The sequence below is a fragment of the Antennarius striatus genome, chromosome 4, assembly GCF_040054535.1.
Source record: "Antennarius striatus isolate MH-2024 chromosome 4, ASM4005453v1, whole genome shotgun sequence".
In the NCBI taxonomy this organism is placed as follows: domain Eukaryota; kingdom Metazoa; phylum Chordata; class Actinopteri; order Lophiiformes; family Antennariidae; genus Antennarius; species Antennarius striatus.
In genome coordinates, this window is record NC_090779.1 from 4,409,481 (window position 1) to 4,429,726 (window position 20,246).

The window sequence follows — 20,246 nt, forward strand, 5'->3', positions numbered from 1 at the left end:
AAATGTGGCATTCTGCTGAAACCTGTCCAAGATGGAAGACTGAACTGTGTTACAATTACTGTAAAAAACCCAATGCACATGATAGTATCTGAAAGAATTTTCAGCTCATCCGACATGTGAAGCTTCCTGGTTATCATCTTCATCAGAGAACAGGTGGAGGAGAAGCTAGAAAGATGGATGTTTGTCCTGGAAAGGAGAGGAATGAAGGTTAGCTGCAGCAAAACAGAGTATATGTGTGTGAATGAGAGGGACCCAAGTGGAAGAGTGAGGTTACAAGGAGAAGAGATCAAGAAGGTGGAGGATTTTAAGTACTTAGGGTCAACAGTCGATAGCAATGGAGATTTTGAATGTGATTAAAGTGTTTTTGCAAAAATAAAAAGAACCTTCTTGTTTTCCTTTTGGCTTTTCCCTTCAGGGGTCGCCACAGTGAATCAGTTTCATCCATCTAACCCTGTCTTCTGCATCCTCTTCTCTCACACCAACTACCTTCATGTCCTCTTTCACTACATCTTCACATACATCTTTGGTCTTCCTCTAGATAGATAGATAGATAAATAGATAGATAGATAGATAGATACTTTATTAATCCCGGAGGAAATTGCATATATCCACTGCTCAGGCATTACTTAACAAATAATACTGGATAAACACCAGGAGAAAAGGAAACACTGACATCACAGGACATACCACAAGACATACATTACACTAACAGACAGGCACATGCAGCACTAACAGGACTTGTATACTAAACTATAACTAAAAATATAAACAGTATAAAATTTAAAAATATTACAGTATTAAAATATAAACAGTATAAAATAAAATCTAAACAGTATAAAATTGAATTAAAATATAAAAACAGTATAAAAAATAAATAAATAAATTTTATATATATATATATATACAACAGTATAAAATTAAATTTAAATTAAATTAAATCCATTTTCAACCCCGTGCTGACCTCGCCACCTCCCCCCCGCTCCTCCTGAGAGAGTCATTGTACCCCCTGATGGCACGGGGCACGAAGGAGGACCTCAGCCTCTCTGTGGAGGCGCTGTGTGACAGCAGTCTGCCGCTGAAGGTGCTTCTCTGCTGGGAGAAGGTGGTGTGTAGGGGGTGCCTGGTGTTGTTCATGATGGCCTTAAATTTAGACATGGTCCTGCTCTCCAGAAGCATATCCACAGAGTCCAGGCTCAGCCCGACCACTGAGCCCGCTCTGCGGATGAGTCTGTTCAGACGGTCCATATCTCTTTTCCTGGCCCCCCCACCCCAACACACAATGGCGTATGACAGCACACTGGAGACTACGGACTGATAGAACATGAAAAGGAGCTTAGGACAGATGTTGAAGGAGGCCAGCCTCCTTAGGAAGTACATCCTGCTCTGCCCCTTCTTGTACACACAGTTGGAGTTGAGTGACCAGTCCAGTCTGCTGTCTAGCTGCAGTCCCAGGTACTTATAGTTTTCTACCACCTCCACCTCACTGCCATTGATGATCACCGGCTGTGGAGAGGGAGGTGCCTGCCGGAAATCCAGAACCATCTCCTTTTTCTTGGAGATGTTGAGCTGGAGCTGGTTCTGTTGGCACCACTCCACAAAGTCAGCCACCAATGCCCTGTACCCCCCCTCATCACCCTCCCGGATACATGCCACTATCGCGGTGTCATCGGAGTACTTCTGTATGTGGCATGTATCCGAGTTGTGCTTGAAGTCTGATGTGTAGAGGGTGAAGAGAATGGGGGATAGAACGGTCCCCTGTGGCGCCCCCGTGCTGCTGGTCACCATAGAAGACAAGCAGTCCCCCATACGGACGTACTGGGGTCTGTCCGTTAGGTAGTCCGTAATCCAGCTCACGAGGTAGGGGTCCACAGCCATGGAGGTCAGTTTATCCTGCAGGAGCTGGGGCTGGATGGTGTTGAAGGCACTCGAAAAGTCGAAGAAGAGCACTCTGACGGCACAGCCCCCGGCGTCCAGGTAGGAGAGTGTGCGGTGGAGGAGGTACATGACAGCATCGTCAACCCCAACCTTGGCCTGATAGGCAAACTGGAGAGGGTCCATAGCACCCTGCACCTGTGGACGCATGAGCTCCAGGACCAGTCGCTCTAGGGTCTTCATTACGTGGGAGGTAAGAGCGACCGGTCGGTGGTCGTTGAGCTCAGTAGGGCGTCCTTTCTTGGGTACAGGGACAATGCAGGAGGTCTTCCACAGTGACGGGACCCTCCCCAGCCGCAGACTGAGGTTGAACAATTGTTGCAGGGGGTCCCCTAGTTCCGAAGCACAGGCTCGGAGGAGTCTTGGGGAGACCTTATCTGGTCCAGCCGCCTTGTAGGGACGGAGCCTCCTCAGCGTTGTCGTCACCAGGTCTGCAGTGATGATGGTCTCGGTCGTGGTGGGAGCAGGAGGTTGTGGCGAGGTTGGAAGTCCAGTGGTTGAGGTGGGGCCGTTGAGCTTCGCAGTTCTTGGAGTGGGCTCGGGAGAAGTGGCAGGGGTGGAAGGAGAGGAAGCACAGGAGGAGGGAGCATCAGTGGAGCGGTCTGTAGGGCCAGGAGAGGCCTGTAGGCCAGGAGAGGCCTGGGACGAGGAGCCGGGAGTGGTGGGGGAGCTGAACCGATTGAAAAAGCTGTTAAGTTCATTCGCTCGTTCAATATTCCCCTCCACAGTGCTGCGCCCTTTCCCGTGTCCGGTGATGGTTCTCATCCCATTCCAGACCTCCCGCACTTGGTTGCGCCCCAGCTGCTTCTCCAGCTTCCTCCTGTACGCCTCCTTGGCCTCCCTCAGGCAGAGTCTCACTTCCTTCTGGGCCTTCCTCATCTCCTCCTCGTTCTTGCTCCTGAACGCCCACTTCTTCCTGTTCAGGACAGCCTTGACTTCCTTGGTTACCCATGGTTTGTTGTTGGGGTAACACCTGATTGTCCTGACAGGGGCCACGGTGTCCACACAGAAGTTTATGTAGTCTGTAAAACACTGAGCTGCCCCCTCAATGTCTTCCCCATGTGAGCCCACAATAACATCCCAATCGGTGATCTGGAAGCAGTTCCTCAGCATCTCCTCTGTTTCCGGGGACCACCTCCTGACCTGTCGTGTTGTTGCTGGCAGCCGTTTCACCAGCGGGATGTAGGTGGGCTGTAGGTACACTAGGTTATGGTCTGATTTACCTAGTGGAGGGAGGGGGGTGGCGGTGTATGCCTCCTTAGCATTAGCGTAGAACAGATCGATGGTTCTGTTCTTCCGTGTGGGACAGTCTACACACTGGACCATTGTGGGGAGAGATGAGTCCAAGGTGACGTGGTTAAAGTCACCGGTGATAATGACGAGCGCCTCCGGGTGCCGGGTCCGAAGAGCAGAGGTGGTCCCACAGATGGTCTCTCGTGCCGCCTCAGGGTCCGCCCGTGGAGGGATGTAGACGGCGAGGACGATGACGTGTGAGAATTCACGCGCCAGGTAGTAGGGTCTGATGCTAACAGCTGTTAGCTCCAGATCGCGGTTACACAGTGTTGATTTCACCGTCACATGTCCCGGATGGCACCATCTATCGTTGGTGTAGATGATTAATCCACCTCCTTTCTTCTTACCGGCGGTGCTCGTGTCCCGGTCCGCTCGTACGGACGAGAAGCCGGGTAGTCGGACGTTAGCGTCTGGCACGTCGCCAGTTAGCCACGTCTCTGAGAACACCAACAAGCTGGTCTCCCGGTAGCGATGATCAGTCCTGCACAGCGCCGTCAGTTCGTCCAACTTGTTGGGTAGAGAGTTCACGTTCCCCGTGATGACGGAGGGGACGGAGGGCTTGACTCTCCTCCGGTTAGCGGCTCTAGCCGTTAGTCTAGTCCTTTCAACTCGACCCGCTCGGCATCCGCGATATCTCCGTCGGAGCTCAGCGGGGATGAGATCTGCCTGGCAGTTCAAAACTTGGCATCCTTCTACCAATATATTCACTATCTCTCCTCTGGACATGTCCAAACCATCTCAGTCTGGCCTCTCTGACTTTATCTCCAAAACCTCTAACATATGCTGTCCCTTTGATGTACTCATTCCTGATCCTATCCTTCCTGGTCACTCCCAAAGAGAACCTCAACATCTTCATCTCTGCTACCTCCAGCTCTGTCTCCTGTCTTTTCCTCAGTGACACTGTCTCTAGACCAAACAACATCGCTGGTCTCACCACAGTTTTGTACACCTTTTCTTTAATTTTGGCTGAAACTCTTTTATCACACATCACACCTGACACTTTCCTCCACCCGTACCATCCTGCTTGTACATGCTTCTTCACCTCTTTTCCACACTCTCCATTGCTCTGGACTGTTAACCATAATTACTTCCTCCACCTTCTTGATCTCTTCTCCCTGTAACCTCACTCTTCCACTTGGGTTCCTCTCATTCACACACATGTACTCTGTCTTACTGCGGCTAACCTTCATTCCTCTCCTTTCCAGGACAAACCTCCATCTTTCTAGCTTCTCCTCCACTGTTCCCTGCTCTCACTGCAGATCACAATGTAATCTGCAAACATCATAGTCCATGGGGATTCCTGTCTAACTTCGTCTGTCAGCCTGTCCATCACCATAGAGAAAAAGAAGGGGCTCAGAGCTGATCCCTGATGCAGTCCCACCTCCACCTTGAACCCCTCTGTCACACCTACAGCACACCTCACCACTGTCTTACAGTCCTCATACATATCCTGCACCGCTCTTACATACTTCTCTGCCACTCCAGACTTCCTCATACAATACCACAGTTCCTCTCTGGGCACCCTGTCATAAGCTTTCTCCAGATCTACAAAAACACAATGCAGCTCCCTCTGGCCTTCTCTGTACTTCTCTATCAACATGACCTTAGTCTAGCTTCAACTACTCTTTCCCACAACTTCATTGTATGGCTCATTAGCTTTATTCCTCTGTAGTTCCCACAACTCTGCACATCTCCCTTGTTCTTAAAAATGGGCACCAACACACTTCTCTTCCATTCCTCAGGCATCTTCTCACTATCTAAAATCCTGTTGAACAACCCAGTCTGAAACTCTACTGCCGCCTCCTAGACACTTCCAAACATCTACAGGTATATCATCAAGACCGACTGCTTTTCCACTCTTCATCCTCTTCAATGCCCTCCTCACTTCATCCTGACTAATCTTTGTTACTTCCTGGTCCACAACAGTCACCTTTTCTAGTCTTTGTCTCTCATTTTCCTCGTTCATCAACTCTTCGAAGTACTCTTTCCATCTTCCCATCACACTGCTGGCCCCTGTCAATAGACTTCCATCCCTATCCTTAATCACCCTAACCTGCTGCACGTCCTTCCCATCTCTGTCTCACTGTCTTGCCAACCTGTATAGATCAGTCTCTGCCTCCTTACTGTCCAACCTAGCTTACAAGTCATCATAAGCCCCTTGTTTGGCCTTTGCCACCTCTACTTTCACCTTATGCTGCATCTCCCTGTACTCCGGTCTAATCTCTACAGTCCCATCAGTGTCCCACTTCCTCTTAGCTAACCTCTTTCTCTGTATACACTCCTGTACCTCCTCATTCCACCACCAAGTCTCCTTATCAACTATTCTTCCAGATGACACACCAACTACTCTCCTACCTGTCTCCCTGATCACATTAGCTGTAGTTGTCCAGTCATAGTTGAGCCTGTCTTAACTCCTTCCTAAAAGTCATGCAGCACTCTTCCTTTTTCAGCTTCCACCATTTCGTCTTCTGCTCTGTCGTTGTCCTCTTCGTCTTCCTCACCACCAGAGTCATCCTACACACCACCATCCTATACTGTTTGGTTACACTACCACTACGTTACAGTCACTGATCTCCTTTAGATTACACCGTCCACACAAGATGCAGTCTACCTGTGTGCTCCTACCTCCACTCTTATAGGTCACCCTATGTTCCTGCCTCTGCTGGAAGAAACCATTCACTATAGCTATTTCCATCCTTTTTGCGAAGTCGACTACCATCTGTCCTTCTGCATTCCTCTCCTGGATACCAAACCTGCCCATCACCTCGTCATCACCTCTGTTTCCTGCACCAACAGGTCCATTGAAGTCTGCACCAATGACAACTCTCTCACTTCTAGGTATGCTCTGCATAACTTCATCCAAGTCCAACCAGAAATTCTCCTTCTTCTCCAGCTCACATCCTACCTGTGGAGCATATCCAGTAACAACATTGAATGCCACACCTTCGACTTCTAGCTTCAGACACATCACATCTATCTGACACTCTTTTTACCTCCAGTACATTCCTAACAAACTCTTCCTTCAAGATAACTCCTACTCCGTTTCTCTTCCTATCTACACCATGATAGAACAACTTGAACCCTGCTCCTAAACTTCTAGCCTTGCTACCTGTCCAACTGGTCTCCTGGACACAGTATGTCTACCTTCCTTCTCTGCATCATGTCAACCAACTCTCTACCTTTTCCTGTCATAGTTCGAACATTCAATGTCCCTACTCTCAGTCCTATACTCTTGGTGTTCCTCTTCTCTCTCTTCCTATGAACACACTTTCCTGCTCTCCTTCTTCGACCAACGGTAGTCCAATTTCCACCGGCACCCTGTAGGTCAACAGCACCGATGGCGATCATTGCTAACCTGGGCCTCGATCGATCCGGTATGTTTGATTTGGCAGTAAATCATGTTTGATCTACTTGGGGGTAATATTTATTCAGTAACTTTATCTTCTTCAGTTTGATGTGCTTGTGAAAGATTTTAATATGAAGTGAACATGCTTCAGTATGTCTTCAATAGATTTATATGAAAAATCACATTTTATTTCATGTGCTCTATTTGACATAAATACTGATTCAATGGTCATGACATGACATTGCATTAAATTACAGCCTCTGTAGCAGTCGCCCAAAATTAAAGACTGGTTCAGGCATTACGAGATCCTTTCCGTAGACTGAAGATGTTAGTATTGATCATCTCAGCCTTTCTTCTCTCTGTATCTCTCAAGGATCATCTTTCGGATATTCTTCCTGAAAGCTTATTGGCGTTAAGAAATAAACATTAGTGGGCCACTAAAAATCATTGATAATGTTCATTCAGTCCAAGGAAAAGGGTATTCATTCCTCCAGCCACTTAAGTGTTTTAGATTTTCAATAAAACATCCTCAGAGAAAAGTCGAGTGGCCTGGCTCATGTGGTCAGGACAACATGACTCTGGGTCACTGTCTCTGCATGTAGAAAATTTTGTCAATCAGCATTAAGTGCATGTCTGAATAGAAAGTCTCACCAGTAATATGCAAGGTTCATTAAGGTTAAGATGGTAAGTAAATAGTTGTGAAATGAAGTGTTTTCAAACAAAGTCATGCAAAGGCTTTAGATATTAGTACTACCAACACGTCTGTCTGTGTTTTTATTATGAGAAGTAGTATTCAGATCACTTATTCCAGTAGAAATAACTGACACCCTCGAGGTAGGAGCACCCCGTCTCTGTTTCTGAGATGCGATATAGAAAAAGTATAAAGTTGATCAAATTGACTCATTGGGTGAGTGACTCACTGAGAATAATCCGGAAGGAGTGGAATTAGTTTTGTTAGTGGGCTTAAGTTTCAGCAATAGACCCCATTTCACCTGATACAATGAGTGGATTATGAGGATTTATGTCACTCCAGTTAGGCAGAATAAGATTTACATATAATATCTGAGTCAAGTGAACTGCAGAGAAAAGCAACGTATTCCAAGCTTAGAACACGGTTCCGGAACAAGTCTGTTATGGAGTGATACTGTTAACTATTTGTCAAATCAACTCATATCCGGTCTAGTCCAAACTTTGCATTTTTATTTGCAGCCAGAGGATTGTAGTTGAACTGTAAGCAGATTTTTGAAGCAAAGTTAAAAATATTTAGACCCGACTGCTTGAGCAAACCTAGAATTTATGGAGCCCTATAAAAATAGTGATGTTGATACATAAACATGAGTGTCATTACTGTAAGAAATCTTTTTAGCACCATATTGTTGATTTGCGAGTGTGTTTGAAACGCGACAGATAATCAGAGGCTGAAATGGTTACAGGTGAACTGGTTTAACACTCTTTACACTGTTCACTTTGATTGTGGCAGTGCTCTGTTGATGTGTACTTTAGAGATGGTCGTCTGCCACATTGAAGACATTCAATAGAGACATTAGACAAGTCTTCTTTTCCTTTCAGCTTTTCCCTTCAGGGGTCGCCACAGCGAATCAATTTCCTCCATCTGGCCCTGTCCTTTGAATCCTCTTCTCTCACACCAACTACCTTCATGTGCGAACGTTTCCTCCTCTCCTTCTTCGACCAACAGTAATCCAATTTCCACCGGCGCCCTGTAGGTCAACAGCGCCGATGGCGGTCGTTGTTAACCCGGGCCTCGACCGATCCGGTATGGAAGTCATAGGTTTGATACGCATCTTTGATTTGGCAAAAGTTTTCTGCCGGATGCCCTTCCTGACACAACCCTCTGTATTTATCTGGGCTTGGGACCGGCACAATAAGACACTGGCTTGTGTCCTCTTGTGGCTACATTAGAGACATTAGACAAGTAATCCTGCTGAATGTTCTGAGAGTTAAATGGATGATAGAGGCTGAAGGTAAAGTGAATGGATGGGTTTGAGGATCCAAAAGCTGTTGAGTCGATCCACTGGACGTTAAGAAAGTTCTTGAAGATGTTTCGTCTCTCATCCAAGAGACTTCTTCAGTTCAGAGAGTGGCTGATAATGTCCCAGTTTATAAACCCTGTGGGGTGTGGTCAGTGCTTTTCACATTCCAACGACCGTCGTTAAACCCGTCTAGCTCCTCAATGATTGTTGGTGGGGGTGTCAAAGGGGGTCATTGAGATGTGAGTTACACCTTTGTATGCTAATGAAGGTCATTAGCATGAGACACATCACCTGGGTCAATCCGCTGAGACAATCAATCAAGTTTCAATCAGGTTTTATTTTTATAGCGCTTAATCATGACAGCAGACAATTCAAAGCGCTTTAACAGACAGAGAAACCCAACTGAACCCTCCAGAGCATAAGTGACAGTGGCGGGGAAAAACTCCCTCGATGAGGAAGAAACTCCGGGCAGGACCCAGACTCTTTTGGGCGGCCATCCGCCTCGACCGGTTGGGTGGAAAAGAAATCAAAGGAAGATAAGAACAGCATCAGAGAGAGAGAGACAGAGAGAGAGTGACAGATAGGCCAGATAGAGACAGTATCAATATGGTTAAGGTTGCTAAAGTCAAGGCATAATTACAGCTGTGTGGATGACTGTATGGCGGCACGGAGGAAGAAAGGAAGCAGGACCCCGGTCGATGGATAGTTGAGGGGTGGTACTGGTGGGCTTGGAGGATAAGGTCCACAGCACATGGAGAGATCTTTTTGGGAGTTTCGAAAGGACATGATTACAAATGGGAGAAAGGTGATGTCGCAGACCACCCCCTCTATTCAGAGATGGCTTCTCCACTTTGACGTGGATGGCCTCTTTCACTGGGGGTTTGAGATGATTTTTGAAGCTGGCTCCAATAACACTAAACAGACTCCTGGATCAATAACTCATCAGTGAAACACATTAATGTCACACAACACTTCTGTTTGGTTGTTTTCCTTGTCACCAAATCATGCATTCTCTTCTCAGGATCATTCACTTCGGTCTAGAAAAATTAAGGAAACAACACTTCTCAATGGATTACTAAGGTTAGTAAAGTTATTTATTTTTTCAACTTTTTAAACTTCAGGGGTTCAAATCAATCAAATCAAGTGTAATAGTAGTTAACATTCTTGATCTTGACACCTGGACAAACCTTTGGTCTTTCTTGGACCATCTTCTGCATGTGTCCTGAGGTTCAATGCCATAGGCAGTGGATGCCATGACAACTGGCTTGTTGTCCAACCACTTTATGACAGCAATTTCAGGTGGGCTTCGTCTGACTACCATCTCCGATGCCCCTCTTTCGTTCTTCTTGAAGGGCTTATCCCCTATGATCTTGCACTCCTTTGGAACCCTGTTATTCATGAGGGTTCCAGTCCCTGTCAGCCCTTTTGTCATCAGGGTGTCGAGGAGGTTGACAGTTGTAAAGTACCTGTCCAAAAACAGGTGGGTTCCTTGGGGAACAGATTCTGCCAAATAAAGAAATAACTACAAATGTCCACTACGGAGGACACTACTTAGAAACTTTAATACTATACTAAAATACAGTTAAAATACATCATACTATGTTTTATTGTGTTTTAGGGTTAGTTTTATGCACTTACTTTTCTTCTTCCCATAAAACGTGCTGGCACTGATGGCTGCCATTTTCCTTGTTGAAAAAAAGGAAGTTCTGAAAACACCACCCCTTCACATTTGGTATAATTTAAAAGCCCTAAATGTCCTCTGTAGATGTCAAAAGGAGTCAATTCAGTAGTAGTCAATGCAGTGGGTGGGAAATATTCAGGTTTAGAAATGTCCTCGACAGAGGACAGATTTGCATTGCTGGTAGTCAGGAGGTAATTAAAGCAATCGGCCTATAATCCCTGTTCACTGAAGGAGAAGACTCTTTAGGAACAGGAATTACTATATATTTTTTCTAGATATCAGGAACCATGTGCAAATAGGGCACCAGGCCACCGTGAGCTCTTCAGAGCATATTTTCAGAAGCATGGCGGGCAAACCATCTGGCCCCATGGATTTTTGTTACCAGCACTGCTGAAAATACACTTAACCTGTTGCGGATCAATAATGATACGATGTGAAGTATTACACTTAGGAATAAAATCAAAGGGCTCAACCAGTACCTGAGAAACTGAACCCGTGTCGTATCTCAAAAAGAAATTGTTTAACTCATTAGCACAAGCAAGTTCATCGAGAGTGACTAGTTCTGAAAGTTTTTTAGAAATATTTATACCCAGATATCTAATATTACCTATGGGAAAGGAATAAAGTGAGTTTTGGACTGCATGATTCCACGAGTTCTCTGCTAATGGAAGTATGATTGACCCTGACCGGTTAATGGAATAATCTGAAAGACGCGAGAAAGTTGTAATTAGTTTAAATAATTCCTTTACTGATGTTTTGGGGTTTTCTAGATAAAGTAAAATGTTGCTTTTATGTTCCAAAACCTGAGAGCAAATACTTGATATTTGGGTTTTGACATATTGCTACTGCCAATGGTTCAATAACTCTTTCAAACAATAAGGGAGACAGAGAGCATCCCTGACTGGTTCTCCTTTCTAAAGTGAAACCTGGAGAAATTATCCCATTAGTGGTGACTGTGGCCTTAGGTGAGTTATGCAGGGTTGTTACCCACTGGATAAATGACTCACCAAAGCCAAATTTATGAAGCAGTGAAAAAGGAAAGGTCCAATTTACTTTGTCGAAGGTTTCCAGCGTCAAGTGACGTAACAGTGGCTTTCCTGTTGCAGCGTTGCGTCACGCTAATCAGATTTAATAGTTTTCTGACATTGTTGAAAGAGTGTCGACCCTTAATAAATCCTGTTTGATCACTGTGAACTATTGATGGAATAATTTTCTTCAATCTGGAGGCAAGTGGTTTAGATATTATTTCAGTGTCGGTGTTGATTAGTGAAAGAGGTCGATAGCTAGAAGGATGTGTTGGATCTTTATCTGCTTTTAATAACAACTTTATTGGGGCTGTATTCATGTGATTACTTAGATATCCATTATTTTTCATTTCTATTACTAATCTGAAGAAAAGAAGGGCTAACACTGACCAAAAAAGTCTCATAGCAGAATTATTTACACATACAAACTGTAACACACAAATAAGCATATTTGATTAAGAAACTTATATTGTTACCTACACATTTTTATATGTTATGTTTACAAATGAAGTCCATGCACAGCTCATTCTGAACAAAAGCATTGAAAATATTTTGAGTTGAGATATGTAAATCCTCCATTTTTATAGTAAGCAAGTGTGGTACCTGGGGAGGAGGCAAACCTCCCCTTGAGTCCAACAACGCCACCTCCTGAGAATGGGCAGGAGGACCCACAAAACTTTTCCTTGGTGTGGTGTGGCTGTCACTATATTTTCCGACTAAGGGACAATTGAAAAGAGGCAGGTATTTAGCTGTATTCAAAATTTATTGCTGCCCCCAGACATAGCATAAAACCAGTTAAAAACAGTTCCCTTAAAACATTATTACGAAAGGCTGGTGGATTCTCCTCGGTCTAGGAAGGCCGGTTCCGCAGATGCGAGACCCCTGCTAGGGAAGTCCCTGGTGAGACAAAGGTAAAAACACAAGCCCAACACCAACACAAAGCGTGTAATAAAAAACTCCACACTTAAATAAATAAAATAAATAAATAAAATCTATAAAATGTCACACCGTGTTGAAATGGTTAAAAGTACACACCAATGTCGTGTTGGTGCAGGCATCAGCGTAGGTCTGGCCTTGTACAATGAGTATCCTACATCAAAGACACAATTAGAGAGTAGAACCACCAGCATTGACATTACCCCTTAAAAAGATAAAATTCAGGAGGGCAACAAAGAACAGAAAAAGAAATTACAGGTACAAATTCTTCCTAAAAGAAACAGTGGCTGGCCCAGTCCCTTTAAGAAAAAAACAACCATGTTAGATGTCAGCCTAATTAAAACAACACAAGCAACTCTAAATGTAACTAAAAGGTGTGGGCCTACTTTTTGGTCTCCTGGGCTGTCCCACCGCATATTTGGACAGGAAAAATTGTGGTTCACAATCTGTCTACCAAACAAACCAACAATTTGACCAACATATCCCAATATTCAATAAAAATGTGTATTTTAGTTATTTACCTGTGCAGCCTGGCAGCTCAGGTCTCATATAAGTAAATCATTGACAGATTTCATTGCTGAAATCTGTGTCCTCCAAGCAATCACAATTATCCTGGTAAAATTAAATAGGCATTTAGAAGATCAAATTGCAGTGAGGAACATTCTACCATGAAGTACCTGTGAGCGCAGCTCCCACAACCAGCGAACAGTAAACTCAAGGAGAGTCTAATCCTACCGTCAACATTTATCACTTCCTAATTGGACCCAAAACATGTGACCTGAGGCTTGTACCATAAAGCTTGATGAACATAGCCGGGCTTCCTCTTACTTATCTGGCTTCACTTACTGAGACATCCGCCCTCTGGATTTTCGGTCCCATAAAGCCGGCCATCATCACTAATTCAATTCAGGCTTGTCCAGTCTAGATCTGTGCGCGCTCACGTAAAAAGGGCGGAGGTTACTGCATGCAACCAATTGAAAACATGCAACAAACCGGCCCGAGCCGCATATTTCACAACGGAGGAGCAAACAATAATAATTGATAAATACGAGCAATACAAATCAATAATCCAGGCAAAAAGCAACACAGTTGCAGCTGCCAAACGGCGCAAGGATCGCTGGCAAAAAATCGCCGACTGTGTCAATGTGGAAGTTAGTTCCATGGTAATATTACTTCCCCACTATGACTGCACTTGTTTATCTAACTACAGTATCATTGGTGTGTTCCATAAATGTATGTGTGTACCACATTTTTCGTTATGGCATGTGATTGTAGCTCCCTCGACTTTATGAATAGCTCTACATACTGTGTTCTTCCCGAACAGAATACATAAAAGTACCTGAATGAATCAATCCATGATTTACTTAAACAAATAATTGATTAATGGCACTTTATCTGTGGCTTGCTTGTAACCCATCCAACGATGGATTTAAGGACATCATAATAATTACGAACATCACTAAGAAATATAACTGTGGCAAAGAACCTCAGTGCAATGCACACTGTGTGCGGGACAGTCAGCGCGTGGTTGCGTTGCGTTACATTACTGATGTAAGGCTCCAGCAGCTGACAGATGTAATGTAACCACTCTTCCCAAAACCTGTACCTTTCGTAAAGTGATTGTTCAGGCAATTCGAATGGATTACAGTGATCTCTAAATATTCTCTCGCGCCTGAGCGCTCTTCGCACAAGCTGTGCACCAAGATCCACCGGGTTCACATAAAACGGACAGCCCGTTTTCCAAAAGAACTGATTGGTCAGTAGGTGGGGCTGTTATACCTGCTGAGCTCTGATTGGTCAGTAGGTGGGGCTGTTATACCTGCTGAGCTCTTATCCTGAACTTATCCTGCTCCGGAGCAGGTTAGGTGTTCAGCATAGGTTACCGTGACAACGTAGCCCGATAGAAAGTCAGACACCTTTATGGTACCGAATAATTGAACCCCCCCCCCCCCGAGTTAGTTTATTATATTTGTGATAAACACAGCACAAATATTTTAGGCAATAAAAATGTTTCATTTTTTAATAAATAACTACAATGCAAACTTTAACGGTATAAAAAAATGAAATACTTCTACTACAACAACTGTTTCAGAACAAAAGTCAAGAGAGTCAAACCAAAAAAAGAAGCAATGTAACGTAATATTATTTCAGGAATTGAAATTCTGCCCATTCTCGTCTTATTATTTAAGACGAGAATGTCAATGTTTTACAACACTTCTCTTTAAGCTGAGAAGTGTTGAAGTCCCAAGTCTGTGGAGGTTTATGGTAATTAACTGTTTGTAGGCTGAGGGATATCGGCGCATGGTCACAAATAATAATTGGATGAATTGTAATAGAAGTTTTATGTGCAATAGAAATATATGTAAGGAAAAGGTCAATTCTTGAAAATGAATGATGCACTGCAGAGAAGAAAGTGTATTCCTTTTTTGTTGGGTTTTTAAGTCTCCAAATGTCAACTAAGCCAAATCTTTCATATAATCCTGCAAAACTTTAACTGATTGTAGTTGTTTATCTTGTACTATTGAAATATTACATCGATCCACTGAGGGATTCAAAACTATGTTGAAGTCCCCTCCAATAATAGTTGTTGAGTTAGCTGATAAGTCAGCTAAATACCTCCTGCTCTTTAATAATGATATATGGGGATTTCTGATCATGATTCATTAATGCTTTTTTCTTGCTAGCAGTATGAGCCTGGGTTATCATATGTTTTGTGTGCGTGCGTGCATGCGTGTGTGCGTGCGTGCGTGTGTGTGAGTCTAAATACTGTGATCAGTGGGTGCGCGTCTTTGGCTGCATTGGATACATAAGAATCTAGGTTGGAACATCCATTTTCAATCACTCATTTAATTCACATGAGCTATATTTAAAGAGATCATAAATAAAACACCAGGGTTCCTTTCATCACTGAATAAATCATGGCCGTTTTCCTCTTACATTCATACTCCGTTCTCTCTGTGCTCCTGTCTCATCTGGGCCTTATCACACGGGTTTATCAAAGTGGGGTGTATTCCACTACACACAACATATTATTTGGTTATTCTGTCTACTCAGCTATTCAATTATTGAGTCTGCTCATGTAAATAATGTTAATAATAACATGGATAATGGATAAGTGCTTGTCCCATCATTATGGCCCCTGAACACAATCTAATAGTCAGTATTGTTTAATGTCCTGAGGAAAATGAATGCTGCCAGAACAGAAAGCGTTGTGGACCAGTAACAAACAGCTCAGCAGATGGAGAAATCAGCCTTGAAGTTGAGAAGTGCTCTAGTTCCGGAATTCATGTTATGCATGTGGCCCAAATGTAAATGTTTGTAACCTGTGTTTGAAGTTTACAGGACAAAGATTCAGTATTGAAATCCCAATTATTGATGCAATAGAGCCAATTTAAAAAAAAAAATCCATCTACTCTTTCGTAACCTCTATCTACTGGTTCTCATCAGCTGATAGAGGTTACGCTGCAAAAACAAACCCCATCTGGTGATGAAGACCAACAAATGAAGCTGAGAGCTATGGAGGATGCGGGGAGGGGGAGGGGGTCATGGTAAGTGGACCTCGAGTTAACGTTAAAGAATACATTTTGGAGCTCAACAATGCATTTGGTACAATCAGGCGTAGTTCTTCTTGATGCTGCTCTATGTCTTGCCTGTTGGGGTCATATACTCTGTCCTTTTTGTTGTCCTCAACCATTTCAGACCGGAGGATGCGTTATGTCCACAACATAGTGTGTGGGAAACATGGTGGTGTGGTGGCCTGGTGTTGTCCTGTAATAAATCTGTGATTTGTCTAGGGTATAATCTGCTTCCCACTAGTCACCTCAAATAACATCCAGCTGCTCTGAACTTTGGATCTTTATAATTTAATATTAAATATTAATCACATCCTCCTTTGCAGACAAGAAGCTGCTGTTAACATTGGAGTAGAAGAACCCAGTATGTGATGGAATGTGAAGCACCTGCCCTCCTGCTCTAGAGGTCTGATGATTAATAATGACAAGAAGTGTTTCAGCAGAATATTATAACGTAAGAGTAAGCGTTATCATTGACCTTTCAGGAATGAAGTACAGTATCATCACTTATTTTTTTTTTTGTATTGTATTCAACAGTGGTGTGAATTCTTCAGTTATGGTTAAAAGCATGTTGTTGTAAATTTTAGGTCAGTCACATCTGCCCAACTAAATCTAATCAGATAATCCCAGAGTGGATATTTGTACCACAGCTGAAGCCATTTCATCAGAGCGTTCTTCAGAGTCATTGTGATGTGGAAGGACTGCCAACCAACCCCAAAACATTGTGGAATGCCTCCACACATGGTAGTACCCGTGGCAGTACAAAAAAAAAAGACCATAAATCACATTTTCAGAATGATGATATACTATAGTATACATTTCACTTTTTGTAAGATAAATATACTAACATTCATTCATTTTCTCAACCCGCTTCATCCACTTGAGGAGGTTGCGGGGAGCTGGAGCCTATCCCAGCTTCTCTTAGAGCGTGGGGCGGGGAAACTCCGGGCGCAACGCCAGTGTACCGCGGAAATATATGAGCAGTTTGGATTTAAATGTTAAGTCTTCTTGCAGATGGCAGCAGAAGGCGATGCTTACTCAGACTGCATGCAGGGATTCCAGAGGCTTACTGCCTTCTGCCATGCTGTCATCACTCTTCTTCCAGTCCAGCGCCGGTTACCACTTACAGTTGATGGCTTTCCTGAATGGAGCAGTTGGAATTTGCTGAAAATGATCCACAGCAGTGAGCCACAAAGCGGTCTTATGTGGACATGATTTCTGGATTGATTGTCACAAAAGTTTTGGAAAGAAACTTATCAAATATGGCACCAAGGTATCTCCAATCTCCAAACAGCAAAATGTATAATTAGACTCGGGTGTTTTCCAGAATCAGCAACTCCCCCCTTTTTCTTTTTACAACATGAAGAAATTATGTTCCAAAAGCTGATAACAAAAGCTGAGTCATCTCTATACTCCATGATCAAACAGTAGTTAAAGATCTCACTTTTTCTAAAAGAGCAAAGTAGCATCAAGAAGGCATGTGAGAGGGATAAACATGCTGTCGTCAGTCTTCATAGCAATGCAGGGACATGTAGAGGTCCCACACATGCTCCACCGGTTAATAAACCTTAAATTGTTGTAGTCCAACAGTCATGAAAGTAATTCCTTTATTTGTGTCCAAGTCCTTTTGACTTTTTAAACTGAGGTTAGAATTAATTATTTCCTCATTATTCATTGGTGTTTTGTGGGTTACCATTTCATTTACTAGGTTTAATGAACTCTGGTAGGTATCCTGATAAGTTCCTGGTCCAGTCAAACCCATTAACAACTGCTTTGGCTGCATATAAACAAATGTAGTGACATTTAATGGGGGATGAGGAGGGCTGCTCTGCCTCCATGCGTGTGCAGAAGGTCTAAAAGTGTTTGTAGGTGCAGATCGAGCTAGTATTATAGTAAAGATAGTCTTTCTGATTCACGTCAGCTGGGATGTGGATTTGTAACACACTTTAAATGAGGGAAATAGTAAGACAAGAAGTGTGCCTCTACTCTCTGTGCCATTCATGTACAAGACACAGAATCTTAACTTCATTATTTATCTAAATAATTTAAATGTCCAAATACAATCAGGATCTTACAGTAATTAATGCTGTTTGATCCAAGCAGGCCACACTAACAGAATATTGGAATTAAACAGCCAACGTCTTGATGAATCACGAGGTACTAACAGAGTGCGATTTGTTGGGGGGGGGATCCCCCCCACTGTTGTTTAGATCTTTACCTGTGGTGAATGAATTTTCTCCTCGGGGTGTATAGAGGCTAAGCAGAGCTTTAATCCACTGAGGTGTTCCATCACACTGGCGTGAATGACGCACTGATGCACTTTCTGGTCATCAAAAGTCAGACACGCTACTTTATTGATTACTATATTATTTCCATTAAGTTTCTCAGTTAACTCGACCAATAGTTAAAGGGACAGTAAACTCAAAATGAACCAGGTCTGTATTTTAAGTACATAAGTTAAAAAAAAGCTTGGTGGTACTTTTTTTTATGAGCAATGGGGACTTAGAAAAACAAAATTTATCCTAAGTTATGGAGCGTGCAATGACAGCAGAAGTGACACAGTCCTAGACATCTGGGTGAATCCATATCAATGCAGATAAAGCAAGCGACGACTTAACAAGCCAACATTTTCACTATTATTTATCAGGATATCGCCTACAAATCATGTCATCATTAATCAGATACTGAGGACGAGTTCCCTGTGAACCTACCTGGTGGGTAATTATCCCAGATAATTATCACCTAATGTATGCGGAGGATGAGAGTTTGGACATCTAGCCACTCATCCCATCAGGACTTGACATGCTGGTTTTGTAAGTTTATTTCAGTGTCACAGATCTTCTCAGTAAATTGACCTGTCTATCACTTTTGATATTGTTTACTTTTTGCGAGTGCCATAATCGCGCGATAATCTGGTCATTAAAAAAATTATACAATACCTCCAGAAGCTCCAGACATTAATTAATTATCCACTAAACCTTGGAAATTCAGAATAAATACTATGGGTTGTCCGTATATGATTTTACCTTCAAATTTTTTTGGAAATCCTCCGAGGTAAAGTACTCATGGCAGATCCTCGGATCCTTGGTCATTTTGACCCTGTTTATTCTTTCTCTCCATTTCCTCCCTAGCTTCCCAGAAGATATTCTAAGGAAGGATAGGTCCTTGTCTTTTTGTTTTCGTGCTGTTGTGTTGGCACAACAGCACGTTCACCTCGCAGGTAACCATGATATTTATTGCGTTTATCACTTCTTTGATCGCATTGTGTTCTATGGATGCCAAACTAAGTATGTCGCCAATGATGTATGATGCCCATGTGACCACTGGATGCGGAAGCTGCTGCAGCGCAAAATTTAAGGTTTTCTGACTGAAGGGATGATGCTACACATATAAAACAATTTGTTTTCTATTTTTCATAATGATGAATAACATATATGTCACTTAAAATTGAGTTTACTCTCCCTTTAACATCAAATAGTAAAACATTGACAGTTAAGCTTTCAGCATCGGTTACTGCTTAGAGGCACAAAACTAACCCACTAACATTGCTTCCTACTCAGAAGTTCACAGAGATGTGGTAAACAGAAGGAGGGAATGCTGCAGATGACGCCAACAGAAAAGAAGAAAAGACCACTGAAGTCTGACATCAAAGCAAACTGTTCACTGACTCAGATTTCACGTCATGTTAAATTGCTGACTCAAGTTAACATGACGTGAAATCTGAATCTATGAAGTGTTAATGTCATGTTTTACAGACCATTAGCATTAGGCTAAATCATCTTGCAATGTTAACATGATGGATGGTTGGCCCTTATTCATGGTCCTAAACCCAATTAGGGCATCTTCATCATCTTCATCTTCCACATTGTGGCCGTCACAGAAAATTAAAATGTTTCATGTCTTTTAAACTTTGTATTGAATATGAATTTTCAACAATTAGGCATGTAGGCTCATAGAATCTACCATTAATGTAAAAAAGAATTAGGCCTGTTGATTAGTTATTCTTTCACGATTATGTCACGACCCGGCTTGGGGTCCGCCCCCAGCCTCACGCTGGGTTTCCCCGTCACATATCCCACACCTGCGTCCAATCATCCGAGACACACCTGCCACCGTTTTACCCCTACCCCGCCTGTCCCGCTCTGTTTCCTGGACCCGTGCTTCCCTCGTGTGCCTTTGCTGGAATAAAGACTGTAGTTTAGACGCACCTGGTCTCCGCTCCTGTCTCGGTCCTGACAGATTAAAAAAATCATCCTCCCGTGTTTTTTTGATAAATCACATCCTCGGTTTTATTAGAGGTGAAATATCCATGATGCAGATTCTAAAACTGAGACAACACTTCATTCAGGTGGGTGGATAAAAGTGTAGACTGGATATGGATTCGGACTGTGTTATCCTTGCATCACTGGTGTGTATTGTGAACAGATCTGTGTTGGGAATGTTTTGTAACAACACTACTTATTTAAGGAG